At 46.7% G+C, this 25,155-nt stretch overlaps 1 protein-coding gene across 6 annotated transcripts in view; it reads left to right on the top strand.

Annotated features, from left to right (window-relative positions):
- The first annotated feature begins 18,485 nt into the window (after window positions 1-18,485).
- Window positions 18,486-25,155, top strand: part of CREBRF (CREB3 regulatory factor) — an 88,141-nt gene continuing 81,471 nt past the window's right edge. For 2 of the 6 annotated variants that reach the window (XM_032158644.2, XM_032158646.2), the window contains exon 1: window positions 18,486-18,613. The gene's annotated coding sequence lies outside the window, so the exon portion shown is untranslated. Of the gene's footprint in view, window positions 18,614-19,095; window positions 19,816-22,835; window positions 22,932-25,155 lie in introns of those variants that run through there. The other 4 variants (XM_032158647.2, XM_058440152.1, XM_058440150.1 and 1 more) reach the window with 3 other exon arrangements.

The raw sequence follows: 25,155 nt of genomic DNA on the forward strand, positions 1-25,155 counted from the left end.
ACGATGGCTCACACCTGTAATCCCAGGACTTTGGGAGGCCAAGGCAGGCAGACCACCTGAGGTTGGGAATTCAAGACCAGCCTGGCCAACATGGTGAAAGCCCATCTCTACTACAAATACAAAAATTGGCTGGGCACGGTGGCTCACGCCTGTAATCCCAGCACTTTGGGAGGCCAAGGTGGGCGGATCACCTGAGGTTGGGAGTTCGAGACCAGCCTGACCAACATGGAGAAGCCCCATCTCTACTAAAAATACAAAATTAGCCAGGCGTGGTGGCACATTTCTGTAGGCCCAGCTACTCAGGAGGCTGAGGCAGGAGAATCGCTTGAACCCAGGAGGCAGAAGTTGCAGTGAGCCTAAGTGGTGCCATTGCACTCTAGCCTGAGCAACAAGAGTGAAACTCTATCTCAAAAAAAAAAAAAAAAAAATTAGCCCACTATGGTGGCGGGTGCCTGTAATCCCAGCTACTAGGGAGGCTAAGGCAGGAGAATCACTTGAACCTGGAAGGCGGAGGCTGCAGTGAGCCAAGATTGCACCACTGCACTCCAGTCTGGGCAACATAGTGAGACTCCATCTCAAAAACAACAACAAAAAAATGGAGATGGAGACTAAAGCAAATGTTATGTGTTACTTTTCCCCTGGCCCTTTTATTTCAACTTTCTCTCAAGAGTTGAGTGGATGAAATTAATTGCAGAAAATTCATAATTTTCAAAGGAAAGCACAACATAAAACATTGTAAATGATACTTATCACAGTACAGTTAACTAGAAATAACCTAATGCCGACGTAAGGAGCTGTTTAAATCATGTTGCTGCATCCAAGTGAAGTAAAATCAATTTTGTTTTCAAAATATATGCCTAGAAAAGAGACAGAAAAGAGAACAAAATTACTAGCATTGCTTGCCTCTAGATGGTAATTACAAGTCATCTTATTTTTCTTTTTCCTTTTCAGCATTTTTTCCAATGAAAATGTAATAGTGTAATAAAAAGAAACAATAGAAGTTAATAGCAAAAGATAATGGTCAGAATATTATGTTACAAGAAAAAAAAAACAGGATTTTAAACAACTGTACATAGAAAAAAGCCTGGTAGGAAACAGACCAAGATGTCGAAAGTGATTATTTATTTTACAATATTGTGTCTTTCAACTTTTCCATAAACAGCATGTATTACTTTTATAATCAGAAAAAAAAAGGATATTTTTGAGGGCATCATTGTCAGAAGTGTTAGTACTTCCTTCAAATATAATTTAGTGCACACACACACACATTTTTTTAAAAGTTATTCAGGGTCAGGGGAAATGAAGTCAGCTAGATTTATTAAAACATTGAAGCTATTATGAATCAATGAAAATCGGTGAGTTCACACAGAAATTGTTTTCATTGTGCAGGACAGCACTGATCATTTCCGTGTCTAAAACTCTAACCTCCTTTTGTATAGGTGCTCACAGTGACAGCATGGGGAAATGAAAAGGGAGCATTGATTTTGATTCTTCCCACAGAAAAGTGGAAGCCTAGGGTATTAACACTCTGGGGTCCCACACCGATTAGAAAAAGCCCCACTGTTCTTCTATGCCCAGCTGCTCCAAGCAAAGCTTTCTTTCAGGCTGTCCCTGCTTCAGTTAGAATCCCATCTCAGTGAAATGTATTGGCCCTCTTTTCCCAACTCCCACTGCCCCCAAGTCAGCTCCAAAAGAAGGGGATATTCCAGTAGCTGAGGATGCTCAGCAGCTAATACCGCCACCCCCATGAATCCAATCAAGATTCCATTTCAGTTTCTGTCAGGATGTTGACATGGTTTCCATGGTTTCTTTACACCGTCCACAGTGTGGTACTACTGTGGGTTGCCAGTCCAAAACAGAACAAGCAGAGCAGATATTTTGTCAAAGTAAGCCTGTATTTGAGGAAGGCTGAGTTAAGAAGCTAAGTGTGACTTTGTCCAAGCTGCAGTCGCTTATCAACAACAGGTTGAAAAAGTAGTTCAGCCAGATTCAACCAGGTTGCACAGGTATTTTCAGCTCCTGTTTTTTGTCCTGATGTTAGCTGCTTGAGCAAAAAGACTCAGCAACCTGACCTCCTACAGCCTAGAGTTTAGCAGGGAAGAGAATTAAACAGTAATGATGAATGGTTATTCATGCTACCCCAGGGCTTCTCAAATGGTAATGTCCAGATTGCCTGGGGATTGTGTTTTAACAGATTCTGATTAAATCAAGATGAGAGCAATGATTCTGTATTTCCAACAAGCTCCCAAGTGCTGCTGGTGCTTCTGGTGGGTGGACCCCACAGGGGCAAGGTGCTGTATCATAGGGAAATACAAGTTGCTAGGTAAGAGTAAGCACTAGAAACATTAAACTCGTGGGAGGAAAGGTTCTTGAAGGAAATGACCTTTAAGGGTAAACCCCAAGGATGAGTAAAAGCTTAGCAGAGAGGATCGGGCACAGTGGCTCACACCTGTAATCCGGGCACTTTTGGAAGGCTGAGACGGGAGGATCACCTGAGGTCAGGAGTTTGAGACCAGCTTGGCCAATATGGCAAAACCCTGTCTCTACTAAAAACACAAAAATTAGCCAGGCGTGTTGGTATGCGCCTGTAATCCCAGCTACTCGGGAGGCTGAGGTAGGAGAATCGCTTGTATCTGGGAGGTGGAAGTTGTAGTGAGCCGAGATCACACCATTGCACTCTAGCCTGGAGGACAGAGTGAGACTCCATCTCAAAAAATTTTAAAAAATTAAAAAAGAGCTTAGCAGAGAGGAATGTCTGAGGTACTTCCAGTAGACCTGTGAAATTGTTGCAGGAGTCCAGGAGAGATAGGTGTCCTGGAGTGTGGTAATGAAAATGAATTAGGAGAAGAAGCTACAACGGGGCCATAATTATTAGTTCATACACATAAACTTCCGTGAGTGGTTGGTTTTGTGGGGGCAGTAAGGGACAGGGACCAGGTTCTGACTGAGTGATGGAGCCCTTTACTAGGATGGAGGCACAGGGGATACAACAAACTTGTTATAGCCTGATGGGTTCTTGCCTGCTGCCCAGAAATACCAATGCACGAGAACAGCCCAAGTGTTGCAGCAGAGAAAGAATTTTTTTTTTTTTTTTTTTTTTTTTTTTTGAGACAGAGACTCACTCTGTTGCCCAGGCTGGAGTGCAGTGGCGCAAGCTCCGCTCACTGCAAGCTCCGCCTCCTGGGTTCACGCCGTTCTCCTGCCTCAGCCTCCCGAGTAGCTGGAACTACAGGCGCCCGCCACCACGCCTGGCTAATTTTTTGTATTTTTAGTAGAGATGGGGTTTCACTGCGTTAGCCAAGATGGTCTCAATCTCCTGACCTCATGATCCGCCCGCCTCGGCCTCCCAAAGTGCTGGGATTACAGGCTTGAGCCACCACACCCGGCCGAGAAAGAATGTAATTATCAAAATGCCAGCCAAGCAGAAGGACTGGAAGTCATTCTCAAATCTGCCTCCCCGAGAATTCAGAGGCTAGAGTTTCTATTTTATTTTTTATTTTATTTTATTTTTGAGACAGATTCTCACTCTGTCACCAGGCTGGAGTGCATGGCGCGATCTCAGCTCACTGCAACCGCTGCTTCTTGGGTTCAAGCGATTCTCCTGCCTCAGCCTCCAGCATAGCTGAGACTACAGGCACGCACCACCACGCCGAGCTGATTTTTGTATTTTTAGTAGAGACGGGGTTTCACCATGTTGGCCAGGATGGTCGTGATCTCTTGACCTCGTGATCCGCCCACCTTGGCCTCCCAAAGTGCTGGGATTACAGGAGTGAACCACTGCGCCCCGCTGAGGCTAGAGTGTGTTTTGTTTTGTTTTGTTTTGTTTTGTTTTGTTTTGTTTTTTGAGACAGAGTCTTGCTCTGTCACCCAGTCTGGAGTGCAGTGGTGCAATCTCAGCTCACTGCTCCCGGGTTCATGCCATTCTCCTGCCTCAGCCTCCCGAGTAGCTGGGACTACAGGTGCTCGCCACCATGCCCAGCTAATTTTTTTGTATTTTTAGTAGAGACAGGGTTTCACCGTGGTTACCAGGATAGTCTCGATCTCCTGACCTCGTGATCCACCCGTCTCAGCCTCCCAAAGTGCTGGGATTACAGGCATGAGCCACTGTGCCCGGCCCGATGAGGCTAGAGTTTTTGAATGAAAGCTGGGTGGGCAGGAGGCTAGGGAATGGGTAATGCTGACTGAGTTGGGGATGAAATTATAAAGGGTTGAAGTTGTCTTCTTGCACTAAGTCAGGTCCTGGGTGGGGGTCACAAGACCAGTTGGGTCAGTTTCTGGGTTATGGGTTGCCATCTGGGTGGCGCCAGCTGGTCCATCAAAATACGAGGTCTGAAAGATACCTCAAACACCAGTCTTAGGTTCTGCAATAGTGACGTTATCTATAGGAACGATTGTGGGGGTTACAAATCTTGCGACTTCCAGCTACATGACTCCTGGACCATAATTCTGACCTTGTGGCTAATCTGTTAGTTTTATGAAGGCAGTTTGGTCCCTGTGTGATGAAGGGGTTCATTATCTTTGTTTTAAAGTTAAACTAAACTAAATTCCTCCCATAGTTTTCTTGCCCTACACCCAGGAATGAGCAAAGACGGTCAGCTGGTGAGGTTAGAAGCAAGATGGAGTCACCAATGCTGGATTTCTGTCATGATCATAATCTTTGAAAAGGTAGTTTCAAGCTTAGGGACACAGTGGAGTCCAGCTGTGGATAGAGTTGCAGGGACCTGAGGTGTCCATGCGGGGACACCCCCAGTGGGCAATTGTTATTTGGGCCTGGAGGTTAAGAAGGACCAGGCTGAGGCCGGGCGCGGTGGCTCACGCTTGTAATCCCAGCACTTTGAGACGCCGAGGCGGGCGGATCACGAGGTCAGGAGATCGAGACCACGGTGAAACCCCGTCTCTACTAAAAATACAAAAAAATTAGCCGGGCGTGGTGGCGGGCGCCTGTAGTCCCAGCTACTCGGGAGGCTGAGGCAGGAGAACGGCGTGAACCTGGGAGGGGGAGCTTGCAGTGAGCAGAGATTGCGCCACTGCACTCCAGCCTGGGCGACAGAGCAAGACTCCGTCTCAAAAAAAAAAAAAAAAAAGAAAGACCAGGCTGGAGGTTAGAATGTGGGCACCAATGCAGAGATAATGGAAGCTGTGGGTGTGGATAAGGGCCAGGAAGAATGTGTGTAGAGTGAGAGGAGAGGCTGTCTAAGCTGCAGGCCTAGGAGCACCCACTCTTAAGGGTGGACAAGGGAAGAGGAGGGCTCTGTAAGGGGCAGCCATTGTAAATGGCCCTGGTTTGGATAGCTGTCGGCACCACCCTCACCCCCAACTTATTAAGTATTTTACATTACATTATCCTAGGAAGTAAGTGGGACACATATTGTCTCTCTTTTATAGCTGGGTAAACAGATCAACAATACATCAAACCTACTCTCATCCCAACAGCTTGGCTGCCCTTCAGCTGGTATGTTTACAGGGACTCCAACCAGCCCTCATTCGCCCGACAGCCAAGCTGCCCATTTCTGAGATTCTAGGAGCCGCTTACAGCTGTTTTTTTTTTTCCTACTTTTTCTTCATTGTTATCAGTCCTATGGCAGATCTAACACATAGCAGTCGCACCTACAGATGTTACTCTTTTTTTTTTTTTTTTTTTTGAGACTTAGTTCTGCTCTTGTCACCCAGGCTGGAGTGCAATTGTGTGATCGCGGCTCACTGCAACTTCCACCTCCGGGGTTCAAGTGATTCTCCTGCCTCAGCCTCCCAGGTAGTTGAGATTACAGGCATGTGCCACCATGCCCAGCTAATTTTTGTATTTTTAGTAGAGATGGTGTTTCACCATGTTGGTCAAGCAGGCCTCGAACTCCTGACCTCAAGTGATCCACCCGCCTTGGCCTCCCAAAGTGCTGGGATTACGGGCGTGAGCCACCACACCCGGACCACAGATGTTATTCTTAATGTTTCACATATTTTAACTTGTTTAATCCTCACAAAAACCCTATTAAATACATTTATTATCTTCATTTTATAGATGAAGAAATTGACGCCCAACATTCCAAGCTGTTGTCAAAAGACCAAATTATAACAAACTAGTTTAAAGATTTCAATTGGCTTTATTTGCAATTCTAGAATCAGGCAACACTTCATTCCATAAAACAGTAAGTCCCAAATTGCTGAGCAGAAGAGCTTGGCTTTATACACAGAGAAGGGCTGAAGAAAGCAGAAGGAAGGAACAGGGCATATTAGTTACTTTTAGACAGAACAATAGAAATGTCACTGGTTAGTAACCTCGGTTTACTTAAGGCTACCTTTTTGGTTTAAGGATTAAGGCAGAGGAACTTCCCTTATCATACTGATTGAAGATTGGAACTGGCCTCCTTGGGAAATTGGTTGTTGTCTGTCTCTTGATTTCTTTTTTTTTTTTGAGAGGGGTTCCCTGTCGCCAGGTTGTGCAGTGGGCAATTCGATCCACCTCCGGTTCAGCCTTTCTGCCTCACCTCCAGTATTGGGATACAGGCCCGCCACCAGCCGGTGTTTTTGTTTTTTAATAGAGACGGGTTTCACCGTTTACCAGGATGGTCTCGATCTCCTGACCTCGTGATCCACCCGCCTCAGCCCTCCAAATCTTGGTTACAGGGTGAGCCACCGGCCGTCTGTCTGTTTTGTTTTTGCAAGGTCAAAAATTTTAGTTTGGTGATTGAATTTAATTTTGATCCTTTTGTTTTTTTTTTTTTTTGTTGCCCAGGCTGGAGTGCAATGGTGCGATCTCGGCTTACCGCAACCTCTGCCTCCCAGGTTCTAGCAATTCTCCTGCCTCAGCCTCCTGAGTAGCTGAGATTATAGGCATGCACCAGTACGCCCGGCTAATTTTGTATTTTGAGTAGAGATGGGGTTTCTCCATGTTGAGGCTGGTCTCGAACTCCTGACCTCAAGTGATCCGCCCGCCTCAGCCTCCCAAAGTGCTGGGATTACAGGCGTGAGCCACCGCGCCCGGCCCTCCGTTTTGATTTTTAGGCTGGTCTGTTGGGGCCTAGTGCAGGAGCTTGTTCCAAAACAATGGCCTCCTATAATGGTTTATTTAACAGTGTTAATTAGAGGAAATGGGGTTTAAACCCGGGGGAGTCCGACTTTAGGGTTTGGGGCTGTCACTGAGGCTCCATTTTTCTGAGGTAAAATTCCTCACCTTTCCCACCGATGATGGTCTTGTAGTCTTAGCTTCTTGGCCACACCTTCAACCTTTCAGTGCCTGTAGTTGTTCCTAGCCCTGAAAGGTCACATGGTTCTTATAACACCTTCCATTAAGAAGCCAATAGCTTTCTGAAAATGAGGCCAGAGGCCATTTGGAGAATCCTAAACCTACTGCCTGGGAATGGGCAGAGTCTTGTGGTTCTGAATGTCCTCAGAATGAATTTCCTGCCATCCCTGGGATTCCAACTCCTCTCTCTCCCCAGCTCCCCACAAGACAGGGTTGGAATTACTAATCCCCTGCCTTTGGGGCAGACTATCAGACCCAAAGGTAGTTCTTTGTGTTTTGTTTTGTTTTGTTTTGTTTCCCAGTGACACTTCAATGCCCCCATGCAATAAAGGGGCCTGCCTTGATTTTCCTGAGTTGCCCAAGGGGGCTGGCACCTGCATGTCCCAGGGAGGGTGAGCACTTCATGCTCTCTGCCAGCGTTTCTAAAGCATGGGGTCGGAATGGGATTTTCCAGTGTTACATTGCCTGTGGATAGACGGTGCAGGTCCCTGAGAAAGCATCAGCTCATCTCACCTCCCTCTGCCTGGAAACTTTCACCCCTCTCAGCTCAGCCCCGGGGGCATGTCCTGGAGGCAGTGCCCCGCCTCCTTCCCTCCAGAGGTGTGCGCTCTTTGCTTCCCACAGCAACCTTTGCTTATCTCCATTATCACAATTGTACATAACTCTGTCTTTCCCAGGGGCTGCAGAAGCTTTACTGGGCAGGATCCCTTGTTTGTTCGAGTTTGATCCCTACCATCTTGCACAAAAAGGTGTTCAGAGAATGTTCATTCACTGAAAGTTGGCTTGGAAAAAAACATCTTGTGAGAGATCACCTTTTTTTTTTTTAATTCCAGTCTCTAGGTATTGAGTTTTCTTAAAGGATGGTAAAACTGTCTGACCTGGAGCTTTAAGGTCTTAGAGGGTGAATTTCATGGGGCAGTCACACAGGGCCTTCTGCACTGGGTTTGATGCTCTGCTCTTGTATTGAAATTCTTAGTAATTTTTATTGTGGGGGGGCAGGGGGACGGAGTTTCCGCTCTTGTTGCCCAGGCTGGAGTGCAACGGTGCAATCTCAGCTCACCGCAACCTCTGCCTCCTGGGTTCAAGCGATTCTCCTGCCTCAGCCTCCTGAGTAGCTGGGATTACAGGCATGCGCCACCATGCCTGGCTAATTTTTTTTTTTTTTTTTTTTGAGATGGCATCTCACTCTGTCATCCAGGCTGGAGTGCAGTGGCATGGTCTCGGCTCACTGCCAGCTCCACCTCCCGGGTTCATGCCATTCTCCTGCCTCAGCTTCCCGAGTAGCTGGGACTACAGGCGCCCGCCACCACACCTGGCTAATATTTTGTATTTTTAGTAGAGACAGGGTTTCACTGTGTTAGCCAGGATGGTCTTGATCTCCTGACCTCGTGATCCGCCCATCTCGGCCTCCCGAAGTGCTGGGATTACAGGCGTGAGCCACTGTGCCCGGCCTAATTTTGTATTTTTAATAGAGATGGGGTTTCTCCATGTTGGTCAGGCTGGTCTCAAACTCCTGACCTCAGGTGATCTGCTTGCCTTGGCCCCACAAAGTGCTGGGATTACGTGCGTGAGCCACAGCACTCAGCCTTGAAATTCTTAGTAATTTTTGAACAAGGTCCCTGCATTTTCATTTTGCACTTAGCCCCACAAACTATGCAGCTGGTACTGCATACTATAGGGAGACTCTCTAGTCAATCAGCAGGTCCTAATTGGGATCCACACCTATCTGTAAACCCCCGGAAAGCACCTGCACAATTAGGGGTGTGTATATTTGTGTGTGTTTTTCTGGAGAGCAAGTCTATGGCTTTCATCGACTTTCATCTGAAGCCAAGTTCAGAGCCGTGCTTATTAATAATAATAGCCATCTTTTTTTTTTTTTTTGTGACGGAGTCTCACTCTGTCACCCAGGCTGGAGTGCATTGACACCATCTTGGCTCACTGCAACCTCTGCCTGCTGGATTCAAGCAATTCTCCTGCCTCAGCCTCCTGAGTAGCTGGGACTACAGGTGCATGCCACCATGCCCAGCTAGTTTTTTGTATTTTTAGTAGAGACGGGGTTTCACCATGCTGGTCAGGCTGGTCTCGAACTCCTGACCTCATGATCTGCCTGCCTCGGCCTCCCAAGGTGCTGGGATTACAGGCGTGAGCCACCGTGCCCAGCCCAACAATAGTCATCTTTTACCTAGTGCTTATTGTGTGCCAGGCCCTAAGGACATTATGTAACTGTTATAAGGACAGGAGGCAGGGAAATACTGGGTGGAAGAGAGCGGTTCTCTGGCAAAGGCCCACCCACAACCCCGGGCCTGGGGCCCTAAATGAGAACTTCACATCCCTGTTTTCCCACCTAAATGTTGCTTTTTCCAAAACCACCCTGGCCTGCCAGACCCCCCATCCTGTATCCATAAGAACCCCAAACTCCACTGGCAGAGAAGCAGAGCAGCGCGGCAGAGGAGAAAAGAGAAGAAGCATCTGAACATCAAAGAAGCAGCTGGTCGGCTGCTTAGTCTGCAGCCAAACTCCTTCCCACTCTATCCACTTTCCTCCTCCCCATCCCGCTGAGAGCCACCTTCATCTCTCAGTAAAACCTCCACATTCACCATCCTTCAAGTCTGTGTGACCTGATGCTGGACAAGAACCCAGGTGCCAAGAAGGCAGGGTGTAAAAGGCTGTCACCCTGACTCTCCACTGAGCTGGTTAACACTTAGCTGTCCACGGACGGCAAGGGCTAAAAGAGCATTAATTGTAACACACCCCTAGAGGCTACCGTGGGGCCCGAGTCCAAAAGCGCTCGCCCTGGCCGCAGCACCCACTCATCTGTGTGCTCTTCCTCCAGCAAGGGGATAGTAAGCAAGCCACACCCCTGTCACAAGTCCCGCAAAGGGGTCCACAGAACTCTCCCATCTCAACTGTTATAGGTTCATTACCTGATGCACACAGCAAGTCAATACATCGTGACACCAGGTTGCAGCAGAAAAACATGTTTAATCACAGGGTCACGAAACAAGGAGATGAGAAAGAACCTTAAATCCATTTCCCTGAGGAGTTTGGGGCTAGGGCTTCTAAGGGTTTTGGAGTGGGCCAAAGTGTGGAGATGGCTGATGGGCTGAAGAGTGCAGAGTGAAGTCATGGGACACGGAGCTGAAGAAGCTGGATTGTCATGCTGATCCCGTTCCTCTGTGGGGCTCTTCAAACTGGGAGCTGGAGTTGGGGTCTGGAAAACATCTCAAGTGAGCCTTAAACAAAAGTCTTATGATTCTAATGTCAGAGATCCTGTCTATAGGAACAATGGGGATGGAAATCAATTTTTTTTTTTTAAAGGCTGAGTTGCCCAGGCTGGAGTGCAGTGGCACGATCTTAGCTCACTGCAAACTCTGCCTCCTGGATTCAAGTGATTCTCCTGCCTCAGCCTCCCGAGTAGCTGGGATTATAGGCGCCTGCCACCGCCCCCAGATAATTTTTGAATTTTTAGTAGAGACAGGGTTTCACCATATTGGCCAGGCTGATCTCGAATTCCTGACCTCATGATCTGCCCATCTCGGCCTCCCAAAGTGCTGGGATTACAGGTGTGAGCCACCACAGCTGGCTAGAAATCAATTCTTAAGCGGTCTTATGGCCCTGATGTCAGAAATCCTACCTGTAGGAACAACAGGGATGCAAATGGTCAGTGTCTAGTGCTCCATGACTCTTTTTTTTTGAGATGGAGTCTCATTCTGTCGCCCAGGCTGGAGTGCAGTGGCACAATCTCGGCTCACTGCAACCTCCACCTCCCAGGTTCAAGCAATTCTCCTGTCTCAGCCTCCCAAGTAGCTGGGACTACAGGCGTGTGCCACCACGCCCACCTAATTTTTGTATTTTTAGTAGAGACGGGGTTTCACCATGTTGGACAGGCTGGTTTTGAACTCCTGACCTCAGGTGATCCGCCCACCTCTGCCTCCCAAAGTGTTGGGATTACAGGCATGAGCCACTGCGCCCTGCTATGCTCCGTGACTTTTAGCAACAAGGAAGTGGGGCCAGAGGGCAGCCTGATGAATGCTTAATTATATTTCTGTTCAGAACCTGGCATGCAATTCTTGTCAACCCTGTGGGGACAGTTTTAGTTACATTAGTTGCCTTATGCTTCACCAGATTTTAATTGGATTGGGGCAGGGCAGAGAGTAGTATTACACATTTTCTGCCTTCTTAATACTCCCAACCACTCTGTTCCTCACCCAGAGAGGAGACAAAAAACCCACGTACTGGGTCCTCCCTTCTTCCATGGTGTTCAAGCCTGAACCTGTGTCATTACTCCCTTTGTTAGGAGGAGGAGAGAACCAGCCCCTACTTTGTCCTAATCCCTACTTCAAGTCCCACCATTACTCCCAATTTTCCCAAAGATGGTTTCTTCTTTAGCCAAGCTGGGGAGAGGTGACCGGGTAAGCAGACAAGAGGCCCCCTCTTTATATTATTTATTTATTCATTTATTTTTTGAGACGGAGTTTTGCTCTTGTAGCCCAGGCTGGAGTGCAATGATGCCATCTTGGCTCACCGCAACCTCTGCCTCCCGGATTCAAGTGATTCTCCTGCCTCAGCCTCCCGAGTAGCTGGGATTACAGGCATGTGCCACCACCCCCGGCTAATTTTATATTTTTTAGTAGTGACGGGGTTTCCTCATGTTGGTCAGACTAGTTTCGAACTCCCGACCTCAGGTGATCTGCCCACCTCAGCCTCCCAAAGTGCTGGGATTACAGGCATGAGCCACTGTGTCCAGCTATTTTTTTGAGACTACTGCTCAGGCTGGAGTGCAGTGGTGTGATCATAGCTCACTGCAGCCTCAACCTCCCGGCCTCAAGCGGTCTTCGCACCTCGGCCTCCCGAGTAGCTGGGACTACAGGCATCTGCCACCACACCCAATAAGTTTTAAATTTTTTGTAGAGACACGGTCTCATTATGTTGCCCAGGCTGGTCTTGAACTTCTGGCCTCAAGGGATCCTCCCGCCTCAGCCTTCCAAAATATTGGGATTACAGGTGTGAGCCACCACACCCAGCCTGACTGGCTGTCATGCTGACGGGTTGTCATGGCATCAGGAAAGGGCTGTAGCCAGCTCACCTGTGGCCAGAATCCCTCTGGCTTTATCCATAGGTAGATCCTGAGTTACGGGGACTGAGTAATGAGAAGGAGACTTGGTCCTTCCTCCTGGTACTGCCTCTCTTAACATAGGACACGAGCTACAGCTGGCATTCAGGTCTGTTGATGTGCTTTATGTCCCACTGTTGCGGTTCCAGAATGTTTTTATTTTACACTTTTCTTTTTTTTTTTTTTTTTTTTTTTTTTTTTTTTTTTTTTTTTTTTTTTTTTTTTTTTTTTTTTTTTTTTTTTTGAGACGGAGTCTTTCTCTGTCCCCCAGGCTGGAGTGCAGTGGCGCGATCTCGGCTCACCGCAACCTCCACCTCCTGGGTTCACGCCATTCTCCTGCCTCAGCCTCCCGAGTAGCTGGGAATACAGGCGCCCGCCAACACGCCCGGCTAATTTTTTGTGTTTTTAGTAGAGACGGGGTTTCACCGTGTTAGCCAGGATGGTCTCGATCTCCTGACCTCGTGATCTGCCCGCCTCAGCCTCCCAAAGTGCTGGGATTACAGGCTTGAGCCACCGCGCCCGGCTTTATTTTACACTTTTCATCTTGGAGTCTGGACCTTGTGAAAACAAGAGGAAAACTCAAACTTAAAAAAAACTGTTGGCCATAGTCCCAAGTTTTGCTGTCACGTGAGGGAAATCTATGACTTTGTGGATTTGTGGGTTAAAAAATACTTTGGATAATAGGATGCCCTAACTTCATCATCAATTCTCCGAACTTCAGCAGCCTCTCTGAACAGCTGACTTCCTTCACTTGGGAATCCGGCTTCACTGTGTTCATCGGATTAGATTCTTTGGTCCACACCTTCGTCTGTATTTCAACAAACTGTTCTCAAGGCTACAGGTCTTGATCTTATAGATCTGTTCCTCCACTTTCTGTTTTTATCGTCCTACTTCTGACCTCATCAACAGAATGTCTTACTGTACCTATCATTTGGGAGTATTTTCTACAACAAATGCTAGGTTGTTCTCACTCCTTAGCTTCCTGGTTTGCTATCAGTTAGTTGCTGATACTACCAGTGTATGTTCAGATCAGCACTGACAAGATAAAACAAAACAAAAAAGCCATAGGAGCTATTAGTTGTCCTAGGAGTTTCCAGTCTTAGTGAAACAGTCAAAACAATTTTGAGAGGAATGCTGCCTTGGAAGACAACGGAATCCCGAAGCCCTCTGAGTCGCTGGCTGCCTTCTCTTTGCCATGCTACTTTTCCTTCTCTGCTGCTTCTCTACTAAGAAGCTTCCAGGCACATTCCTCCCTGGAGAGTGGAGAAGGGGGGGCATCTATTTTTAAAATTTATTTATTTATTTATTGAGACTGAGTCTCGCTCTGTTTCCCAGGCTGGAGTGCAGTGGTGCAGTCTCGGCTCACTGCAACCTCCACCTCTCGGGTTCCAGCAATTCTCCTGCCTCAGCCTCCCAAGTAGCTGGGATTGCAGGTGCCTGCCACCACGCCCGGCTAAATTTTTCTATTTTTAATAGAGACAGGGATTTCACCATGTTGGCCAGGCTGGTCTCAAACTCTTGAACTTGTGATCTGCCTGCCTCCGCCTCCCAAATCGCTGGGATTACAGGCACGAGCCGCCATGCCCGGCCTAAATTTTGTTTTAAATACAGACAGGGTTTCCCTATGTTGCTCAGGCTGGTCTTAAACGCCTGGGTCAAGTAATCCTTCTGCCTCGGCCTCCCAAAATGCTGTGATTACAGGTGTGAGCCACCATGCCCAGCTGGGGGTATCTATTATGCATCAGGCTCTGCATTTAATCCTCAGAATCAACCTGTGAGGCAAGTTATTACAGAAATTAAGGAACAGACAGGTTAGTTACTTATCCAAGTAAGTTTTTCTAGCAAAAAGGTGGTGCTGAAATGCGTATGCGTCCTGCTCTTAACAATCCTCTAAGGGCTCCCTTCTGATGAACTCTGTGTTGGATTGTGGGGTCAGTCTCCTCCGCTAGGTTCTGAGTTCCTCCAAGGGCAAGGACTGTATCTTCAGTGCACACATTAGGCACTCCACAGATGTCAGTTTATTTCTCTCCCTTTCCTATTCCTAACCCCCGCCAATCACTAAACACAGGCTGGAAGATGGTTATCTAATGAAGTGCTTTGCATTCTTTCTTCATAACTCAAGGATTTGTGTTTATGCCCATGTGATTTTATTGAAGAAATAATATCAACACACGATATGAATAATACAAAGCAGTAAGTACATTAAGTGCTTAGTTCGGCGGTAGAGGAAAGGAGATTAATGAGGGCAGAAATAGACGTGGTAGAAATAGATTCCATGAAAGAGTTGAGATCTTGAGCCACGGAGGTTGAACGGAATTTAGATATTAATCTGTCCATTCAGAACACAAGCAGGCTCCTATCCCATGGCAGGACTGGTGCTAGGTATGCGAAATGGGGTGGAATGAGGAATCAGGGTAAATAAATGGGAGACTAGAGAAGGATATTTGGGACCAATTGTGCTTTCTGTGGAAGTAAGAAACCGAGGCTCAGAGCTGTCACACGAAGAACACCGTGTCATCTTGAGAGATCAGGCAGTGGGAAGAACTGACCTTTCTTCTTTCCCCAAATAATTATTTTATTTTATTTCATTTTTTTTAAGATTAGTCAAGTGCAGTAGTCAGGGAAAAGAGTAGAACAAGGAGTTCCATCTGTAACTAACTGAACAATTGAGATAATTCACTACCTTTGGACCAGCCCAAAGAATTTTTTTTTTTTTTTGAAACGGAGTTTTGCTCCTGTTGAGTTTTGCTCTTGTTGCCCAGGCTGGAGTGCAATGCCGTGATGTTGGCTCACTGCAACCTCTGCCTCCCAGGTTCAAGCGATTCTCCTGCCTCAGCCTCCTGAGTAGCTGGGATTACAAACACCTGCCATCACGCCCAGCTAATTTTTGTATTTTTAGTAGAGACGGGGTTTCACTATGTTGGTCAGGCTGGTCTTGAACTCTTGACCTCAAGTGATCCATCTGCCTCGGCCTCCCAAAGTACTGGGATTACGGGCATGAGCCACCATGCCCAGCTCCAAATAATATTTTTGGTAAGATGAATGAAGGATAGAGGCCAATTGCTGACCATCAATCAGTATCTCTTTTCAATTCACTCCAGTCTTCTCAGAAAGAAAATCAGTTTTTAGTGTCAGAAGGACACAGCTTTTCCTGGAGATCTTCCAGCTTTGAGTTAATTAATCTCACTTCTAAAGCTGTGAAGTCTTATTTAACAAATCACACAGGCCTAGAGGGGTCCGGAAAGAAAACATTTAGACTTGAAATGATAACACTCTCTTAAGAGATGTCTATGTGAGCAGCAGGCAGAGCTCAATCTACTGTAATGAAGATTTACACACAGCGTAAATTTATGACCTACAGGTCATATGGAAAGTTAGGACCTGTGCCAACCATTTTAATTCTTTCAGGATGTGGGCTCAGTGTTGAAGTTAAAAAGATCACAGAGAATACCCAGTTCCCTTGTGATGAAGAAACTGGAGAGGTCACCTTGGATCTTATAGTTAGTGGTAAAGCTCAAATTGGGGTCTTGGCTCCAAGAACAGTGTTCCAAACACATGAAGGTTTAAAGTAGGTAAAATGCCTGCACATACAAAGGATATCTCTGGAAGAAGACACAGAATGTGGGTAACTGTGGTTGCCTCTGAGAAGGGAAAATGAGTAGCCAAGAAACAGGAACAGGACAGAGACTTGATATTCACTGAATACTTTCTTGTGCCTTTTGAATTTTGTACCATCTATATATGTTAGCTAATCGAAAATAAAAAAATTATTTTAAGAATTAAAAGGAGTTCTTGCTTTGTTTCCCCCACTGTATCATATTTGTGTAAAGCGTGTTTTTCTGACTCATGCTATTCCAGTATGTAAATTATTCCGCAGGAACCAGGTTAAACACTTTGGAAGTGGTGATGCCAGTTGGTTACTACTTTGTGGCTAGAACAAGAAGCCAATGATATTACAGAGTTCCAACTTCCTGCCAACTTTGACTGTGACAGAATCTGGCAGGATAAAACCCAGAGAAACACAAATCAATTCAGAGCCAGTGATTTCATTCATTTTGGAGCAGGATATAGTCATTAACAAACCTTGATGGAAAGGTCTCCTTTAGCCAAAACCTCATCCTTTCCAAGACAACGGAAGAGGGAAAGGTGGGAATCCAATGTAATTCACTAGTAAACACCTTCAGCCGGCAGAGCCTCACGCTAGGAGATAAAACTGGCTGCCTCCAGACCCCAAGGAACTGCCCAGTAGAGGAGATGAACATGCCCGTGTCCAGCCAGCAGTGTAACAATGGAAGGTCTAACCATCTGCTGGCGCTTTTTCAAATATAGTATTACAAGAGACGATGGTCTGTCATGTATGCCGGGGAGATTTAATGCATGAATCTCATGTGAACGAGTCGGGGGAACTTGGCTCAAACTTCCCAAGCTAGTTTTCCTCTTTTTCAATTTTAAATTCCAGTTGATGTGGAAAATTAGAATGTGGTATGTGTTAGACTTAAAAAAATTATAATCCCGGTACTCACTTTGCAGTAGGGGAAATACTCATTCCTTCATTGGGCATGGAGGCCCTACTATGTGGTTGGTGTTGTGGCGGCTACAGAGGAGAGATTTATGCTTTTACTTTCCATCTACATATAGCTATCTATTCATTTTGTGTACAGAAGTATTATTTTAGTGGCTGTTGACCTGCTAAAGTCTAAAGTTATCTGTACTTGCTATTTAGTCTACAGTACACCTTCCAAATGATGCCCTTAAACAATTTAATAATTCAACTATTCATTAAGTGCTTACCATATGCCAGGCACTATGATAAGTGCTTTATATGAATTATTTCACTTAGTTCTCACATCAACCCCAGAGGGTACTAATAGAAGAGGAAACTGAGCTTCACAGAGGTTAATTTGTGTTGCTTTACACGTGGTGAAACAAGGATTCAAATCCAGACTATTCATTCAACCAGTATGTAATGACTGTCTATGTGCCGGGCATGGAAGGTACAGGATAAACACTGCCCAGTCCCTGCTCTCCTGATGATTATGATCTGTGGGTCTTTTTGATTCCAAAGTCCACGGTTTTGACAATGACGCTATACTTCTTCTCTAAATCTGTGCAAAAGGTAGTCACATTTTCAAAGGCGATTCCTCCTAACAGAAACCTGGGCAGGTGTCTTTATCCCCCAGTCCTCCTTTCCCTGCGCTTACTAAAATCAAATTTCTGTTGTGTGTTCAGATCAATTCCGTGCCTTTAAGATGTATAAAAAGCATCTGGAAGAATAGGCTGTGATAAAAGACAAGGGCTCCAGCCCTAGCTAGCTCACTTACTAGCTGCCTGACCTCGGGCAAGTAACTTAACTCCTCTCAGCCTTAATTTTCCTGTCTGAAAAATGGATATATTACTACTGCATGTGCTTGCAGGGAAAACTAATTGAGACGATAAGCCCACCATATAGTACTCGTTCAATAAAGGGACGCTGTTGTTATTAAGAGGATCAGGAAGTGCAAGAAAACGACCATGTGTCACGGAGGTTTGTCTAGGCGCTTCTGTAATAGTGGCATTCTGGTTGTACCGTATACGGGTCTCTCTCTTCAAAGGTGCACGCAGTCTGATTGATCCCTGTGTCTCGGAATCCGTGCTAAATAAATATTGAGTCGGTGAATGAACGAACGACAAAAGGCAAGGTTTGTCTCTCAAGACGTTCAGATGGGGAGGCGGTCCATTACCCAGGACATGGATACAATCCCCCTACTAATCAAGTTAGCCACTTCAAGTTTCAGTGAACTTAAACTACAAAATGGGCAAACGGACACCTTATGCCTCACAGCGCAGTTCTGAGATCTGATAAAACGCTGGATTTGAAGCCTCTGTAAAAAGGAACACCCTCTCCCAACCTGGGCGTGCTGCCGCGTATCACAGACCGCCCACGCCCACACTGCAGAGGCCGGCGCCGAGCCCCCGCTCCGCCCTCTCTTCCTGGTTTTTCCCGGCAACCCGCCCCTCCGGCGACACGTGACAGGGGTGCCCGGCCGGACTCAGCCCCTGATTGGCCGGGCTGTGGAACGCCTCGCGATTGGCCCGAGGCCGGCGGGCCCCCGCCTCCCTCCTCCTCCTCGCCGCGGCCCACGTGAGGGGGGCGAGTCACGCGATTTCCGGGAACCCGTCAGGAAGGACATAAACAAAACAAACCCGAGGCAGCATGGAGAGGGGCCGTGGCCCCTGCAGCGGAACCGGACCCAGTCCCTGAGCCGCCCCTACACCCACAGGTGAGAGCTGCCACCCGCTGCCCGGAGCCCCCAGGGGCCTGGGCTGGGGGACGAGCGGAGCGGGGGGCGGAGGGCCGCTTGCCTAGGAGGCAGCAGCGGTGGGGCTCTGGGCCGGGCCGGCGCGGGGCGGGGGCCGGGACCACGGCTGAGTGCTAGGGCGCGCGGGCCTTGGGCCACCGCCTGCAGGTCACGGGGGCTCCGCTCCCCTCCCCCACCCCCGGCCCGGGACGGTTACATAAAAGCGCGGGGCGGCGGTAGATGGGACTCGCGGGCGGGCAGTAGGCTAGGCCGGGGATGGGCAGCGCCGGGCGTCCGTCCTGCCGGGCCGCCCGGCCCTTCCCTGCTGCCTCCGAGCCCGGGGCCGCTGCTGCCGGCAGTCGGCCTGTCAGAGAAGAGAGCGGGTGGGAGGGGCCCGGGAGGGGAGGGGAGGCGAGACTGGCGGGGGAGGAGGGGAGAGAGGGGCGTGTGAGGAAGGGCCGGGGCCGCGGAGGTTGGAGCCAGGCTGGCAGGAGACGAAGAGGCGCGGGCTGGGGCTAGGGGGGTCCGATCAAGGCGTCTCGGGGGTAGCCGCTCCCCCTTCTGTCCCCGCCTCAGAGGCGACAGGCGAGGGGCCTCCCTCCCGGGATTTGTTTATATGTCTTCTCAAAGCAGCTTGAAGCGGCTTAGGGGCGGAGCCCTCAGAGCTGAGTGGCAGGTTCTGGCGTCCAATGGAGCGGGCGGATGGAGACTTTTGCACCAATGGGCGTGGGGGAGGCGGTGCCGCGAGGGCCACTAATTGGTTAGGCTGTGCCGGAGGTGGGCCGGGCGGGGCAGCCATGTTAGATGGGAGGGGACCAGTGGTGGTGGGTCACTGAGAGGGGAGGAGACAGGGCAAAGGGCGAGGGAGCCGGGCCGGGGGTGTTTCGGGTGTCCGAAGGCGAGTCCGATCGGACCAGGAAGTAGCTCAGGGGAGCCTGACCTCGACCCGCCTTTCTCCTCACACGAGCTGAGGAGGCAGGGAAGTACCGAGGGCAGTCAAGCCTCCCCTGGGGGTGGTTCCTGGGACTAGATGGAGCTCAGTCTCTGGATTCTCCCTCTTTCTCGGCCCTATGCTTCCTGACAAATCTGGCCGCCAAACCCTGTAATCGCCCTCCTTTAACCCAAGAAAGCAAATCTTTCTGCCGTTTCTGAGCTGGCTTGAGCCTTAAGACTACCTTAAGGAGGTACTTGGATAAATAGCGGTCTGAATTTCTGTACCAGGCCTCAGATAAGAGACAGGCAGTGAAGGGGAAGTTTTGCTTTTCTGAATTTTGTAAAAGAAAACGGGACTAGAAAAGCCGAGAAAGTTGAGGGCTGGGCGGGGTTTCTCTTTTTTTTTTCTCATCAGGATGCCTTTTAAAGATTAGGCTCCGTGCTTGTCCTAGTCTTAGTAATAATTTGCCCCTCTTGCTAACATAAGTTGGTAGTCCACATTAATCAGCTTCTTGAGGAAACTGAGCCCAGAGGAAGTTATTTAGTTTCGAAGCTTCTTTGGGACTTTTCTTGCGAATACCGTGCAGGCGAAAAATAGGATCAAGGCCTGAAATTTCTTTTTTTTTTTTTTTTTTTTTTTTAAAAAAAGCAGAAAACAAGACTTCTGTGTAAATCTTGTAATCTGTCGTAAACTAGTTGTCACTTGATTGTACTTTTAAATATCTTTAATTTTTTAATCCAAGATACGATATACACCAGAGGCAGGGAAAAATGGTATGAATAATTCGAAAATAACTTATTTTAATCTAATTGTGTTATGATTATTTTGGCATCCTTTTGGCCTTGTTAAATGCTTAATTTAGGTTTGTGTTTACGCCGGATTACAACCTGTGGCTACATTGGTATTGTCAAGGATACCAAGCTATTGATGCATCTTTGGTTAAGTACTTAGGCGTAGGAACATGCCTTAGATAGATCAAGCAGGGGCTAATCAGAGTTAGCTGTATTAAGAATTTGCATTATCTTCTATTTTATTAGCTGGAGAAAAAGAATAATTGGTAAATGATTCATCATTTTTTTTTTTTTTTTTTTTTTTTTGAGACAGAGTCTCGCTCTGTCACCCAGGCTGGAGTGCAATGTCGAGATCTCAACTCATTGCAAGCTCTGCCTCCCAGGTTCGCGCCATTCTCCTGCCTCAGCCTCCCGAGTAGCTGGGACTACAGGCGTCCGCCACCACACTCAGCTAATTTTTTGTATTTTTAGTAGAGACGGGGTTTCACCATGTTAGCCAGGATGGTCTCGATCTCCTGACTTCGTGATCCGCCCGCCTCGGCCTCCCAAACTGCTGGGATTACAGGCGTGAGCCACCGCGCCCAGCCTCTTTTTTTTAAGATGGAGTCTCCCTCTGTCGCCCAGGCTGGAGTACAGTGGCACGATCTCGGCTCACTGCAACCTCCGCCTGCCGGGTTCAAGCAGTTTTCCTGCCTCAGCCTCTCGAGTAGCTGGGACTACAGGTGCGTGCCACCATTCCTGGCTAATTTTTTGTGTTTTTAATAGAGACGGGGTTTCACCATGCTGGTCAGGCTGGTCTCGAACTTCTGGCCTCAGGTGGTCCACCCTCCTCAGCTTCCAAAGTGCTGGGATTACAGGCGTAAGCTACTGCGCCCGGCCTGATTCATCAATTTTTGTAGTACTTTGGGATGACTGACTCAGTTCTGTTAATAATCATACATAAAAACATAATCCCTGATTATTTGATAAACTTGAATTCTTACGTATAACTTTTGCGGTAAATAAGGTTATTAGCTTATTTATCAGTTCTTATTTTTCTTTTCTTTTTTTTTTTTTTTTTTTTTTTTAGACGGAGTTTTGTTCTTGTCGCCCAGGCTGGAGTGCAATGGGAAGATCTTGGCTCACTGCAATCTCCGCCTCCCGGGTTCAAGCAATTCTCCTGCCTGAGCCTCCCGAGTAGCCGGGATTACAGGCGCCCACCACCACGCCCGGCTAATTTTGTATTTTTAGTAGAGACGGGGTTTCACCGTGTTGGCCAGGCTGGTCTTGAACTCCTGACCTCAGGTGATCTGCCCGCCTTGGCCTCCCAAAGTGCTGGGATTACAGGCGTGAAAAAAATTCTTTTTTTTTTTTTTTTTTTTTTTGAGACGGAGTCTTGCTCTGTAGCCCAGGCTGGAGTGCAGTGGTGCAATCTCGGCTCACTGCAAGCTCCGCCTCCCGAGTTCACGCCATTCTCCTGCCTCAGCCTCTCCGAGTAGCTGGGACTACAGGCGCCCGCCACCATGCCTAGCTAATTTTTTTTTTTTTTTTTTTTTTTTTTTTAGTAGAGACGGGGTTTCACCGTGGTCTGGATCTGCTGACCTCGTGATCTGCCCGCCTTAGCCTCCCAAAGTGCTGGGATTACAAGCGTGAGCCACCGCTCCCGGCCGAAAAAATTCTTATTTTATCAGGTGGCATTGTGTTTCTTTTGAAACCCTAGCCCTTACAATGCCTTAATTAGTTTAACAGAGAAGTATAGTGAAAATTAAAATAAAAACTTTTCATTGATACCTAGAATATTCCAGGCAGTTTTCATTGTTGCATCGGTTGATAAAGTCAATCAGCATTGCTTATATAATGCTTTCTTATTCTAAGAATGGCAAATAGATGCAATAGAACTTATTTGGGTATAATTCCTTCATATGACTGGTATATCAGCTTTGGGGTTTTTATATTCAAAAACATAGAAGAGGCTAAATACCTCCCTAAGAGAGTCTGGATGCTCCGTTTACCATCATTCTCTGTCTGTCATGGCAGGTGAAAGCAAGCTTTTATATAGACAATGTTCTACTTAGTTTACAGGGTGGATGTGTGTGGGTTCTAGGATACTAGTGTAAGAAGTAAAGGAATAGCTAGCATGGTTCCTGGTGGTGGTTAACTAAATACAAGTGACAGTGAAGTATAGTAAGTTTGTGTGTTGATTCTATTAATTCAGTTTTTAAGAGATAAAGAGAACTAAAATCACTGTTTGCTTTTAAAGCTTAATTTTCAGTCAAGATCGGCATTTATATATTTATTTAAAAAATACATATCTATATATATATATATATTTTTTTGAGACAGAGTCTAACTGCGTCGCCCAGGCTGGAGTCCGGTGGCGTGATCCTGGCGCACTGCAACCTCCATTTCCTGGGTTCAAGCAATTATCCTGCCTCAGCCTCCCGAGTAGCTAGGATTACAGGCGTGCACCACTATGTCCAGCTAATTTTTGTATTTTCAGTAGGGACAAGGTTTCACCAAGTTGGCCAGGCTGGTCTTGAACTCCTAATCTTAAATGATCCGCCCGCATTGGCCTCCCGAAGAGCTGGGATTACAGGTATGAGCCACCGTGCCCCCACTAGTTATGTGATTTTGAAATGAATTAGCAGTCGCTTGTTTCCATGTAGGGTTGAATTTGGATTTTTTTGAGGAACAATTCACTGACACTTTCACCATATTCAGTAGCTCATTTCGGGATAGATAAACTCTTAGACTAGACATAAATTTTTCAGATAATTGGTTCTGATTATTTTAAGACAAGGGTTGACAGCCTTCTTTTTTTTTTTTTTTTTTGGTACGGGATCAAATAGTTAATATTTAGGCTTTTTCAGCCTTATAATATCTGCCACAACTACTCAACTTTGCAATCTGTAGCATGAAAACAGCTGTAGAAAATATGTTCTACATATTTTTGGGCTGTATTCCAATAAAACTTTATTTACAAGATCAGGCTGTTCCTCTATTTGTGCTTCCACAGCTACAGTTTGTAGCCCCTGTTGTAAGACATCAGTCAGTGAGGTTTTTTGTTTGTTTGTTTTTTGAGACGGAGTCTAGTTCTGTCCCCCAGGCTGGAGTGCAGTGGCACGATCTCGGCTCACTGCAACCTCCGCTTCCCGGGTTCAAGCGATTCTCCTGCCTCAGCCTTCTGAGTAGCTGGGATTACAGGCGCCTGCCACCGTACCCAGCTAAGTCTTGTTTTTTTTTTTGTTTTGTTTTTTTGAGATGGAGTCTCGCTCTGTCACCCAGGCTGGAGTGCAGTGGCGCGATCTCGGCTCACTGCAAGCTCCGCCTCCCGGGTTCACGCCATTCTCCTGCCTCAGCCTCTCCGAGTAGCTGGGACTACAGGCGCCCGCCACCACGCCCGGCTAATTTTTTGTATTTTTAGTAGAGACGGGGTTTCACCATGGTCTCGATCTCCTGACCTCGTGATCTGCCTGCCTCGGCCTCCCAAAGTGCTGGGATTACAAGCGTGAGCCACCACGCCCAGCCAACCCCAGCTAAGTTTTGTAGTTTTAGTAGAGACGGGGTTTCACTGTGTTGGCCAGGCTGGTCTCAATCTCCTGACCTCGTGATCTGCCCGCCTCGGCTTCCCAATGTGCTGGGATTACAGGCGTGAGCCACCGCACCCGGCCCAGTCACTGAGTTTTAAGTACTTAGATGTTAAGGTATTTCAGAATATACAAATAGACACTTTAGGTAAATTTGAGCATTTGCAGAGTGTACACATCTCCTGCCTTGAAGAATTTTTAGTACAAGAGCATATGGCAACATTGTATTTTGTATTTTTACTTCGTTTACATATAAATGTTTTCTTGAAAAGCTGTTTAAAGCAAATATTGGTACAAATCCTGTTGATTTTAGAGATGCATTCTGATTGAAAAAACTTTGGCCGTAAGATATATTCAGGATATGGTCCTCCTGAAGTTTCAAAGCACATTTAGCATATAATCCTTAACAAAACTGTATAGCTGTTTCAAGAAATGATAGTCACCTGAATAGTCAACACATGTAGTTCTTATATTCAAATATACAGTTAATTTAGAAGCTATTAAGACATTGAGTGCTCATTGCCTGAGATGCTTGAAGAATTAAAGAGAGTAGGATGCTTTTTCCAGGCCCAAAAAGATACAGGTTACCTCCTCTCTTTTTCCGGTGAAAATTCAAGTGGTGCTAAGTGCCTAGTGAAGCAGAGATGCCATAATCTAAAAATATAACTGGGAAATACTTAATTTTTTTGATAGCTTTTGCTTTGTTTTTAATGTAATATTTCACCATTTTTGTTGACTTGGACTGGATTTCAAGTGGAAGCATAAAAGTTTAGAAAAGAGAATATATTGACCTTTATGAACTGAGAAACATGTGGCCTGCAATCTTGTTTCTAGTTCTAGCTAGCCTAGGGTCTGGCTGGATGACTACAGATAATCTCAGTTTATTAATTTATAGTGGTAGGGATTAATGATGTTTTCCATCACATAAGGGGATACTGGGAAATTTTTAGTTACCGTATTCTTAAACTCTTGTACTTTGAATATGCTAATATTTCGGGCTGCTTGAAATCACTTCTCAAATCTGGATTCGATTTTCTTCTGGCTTATTTGTCTTCTCATTAAACTGTGAGCTCCTTGAGGTCAGAGTCTGTGTTTTATTTCTATATATTCACTGCCTCACACTGTGCCTGATACCTTTTAGTGCTCTTGAACTGTTTAAATGAATGCATGCATTGCTGAGAACTGCTTATCTGGAAAGTAATAAAGTCTACTATTAGAGATGTTGGGCTTTTC

The sequence above is a fragment of the Hylobates moloch genome, unplaced genomic scaffold, assembly GCF_009828535.3.
Source record: "Hylobates moloch isolate HMO894 unplaced genomic scaffold, HMol_V3 SCAFFOLD_6, whole genome shotgun sequence".
Lineage (NCBI taxonomy): Eukaryota > Metazoa > Chordata > Mammalia > Primates > Hylobatidae > Hylobates > Hylobates moloch.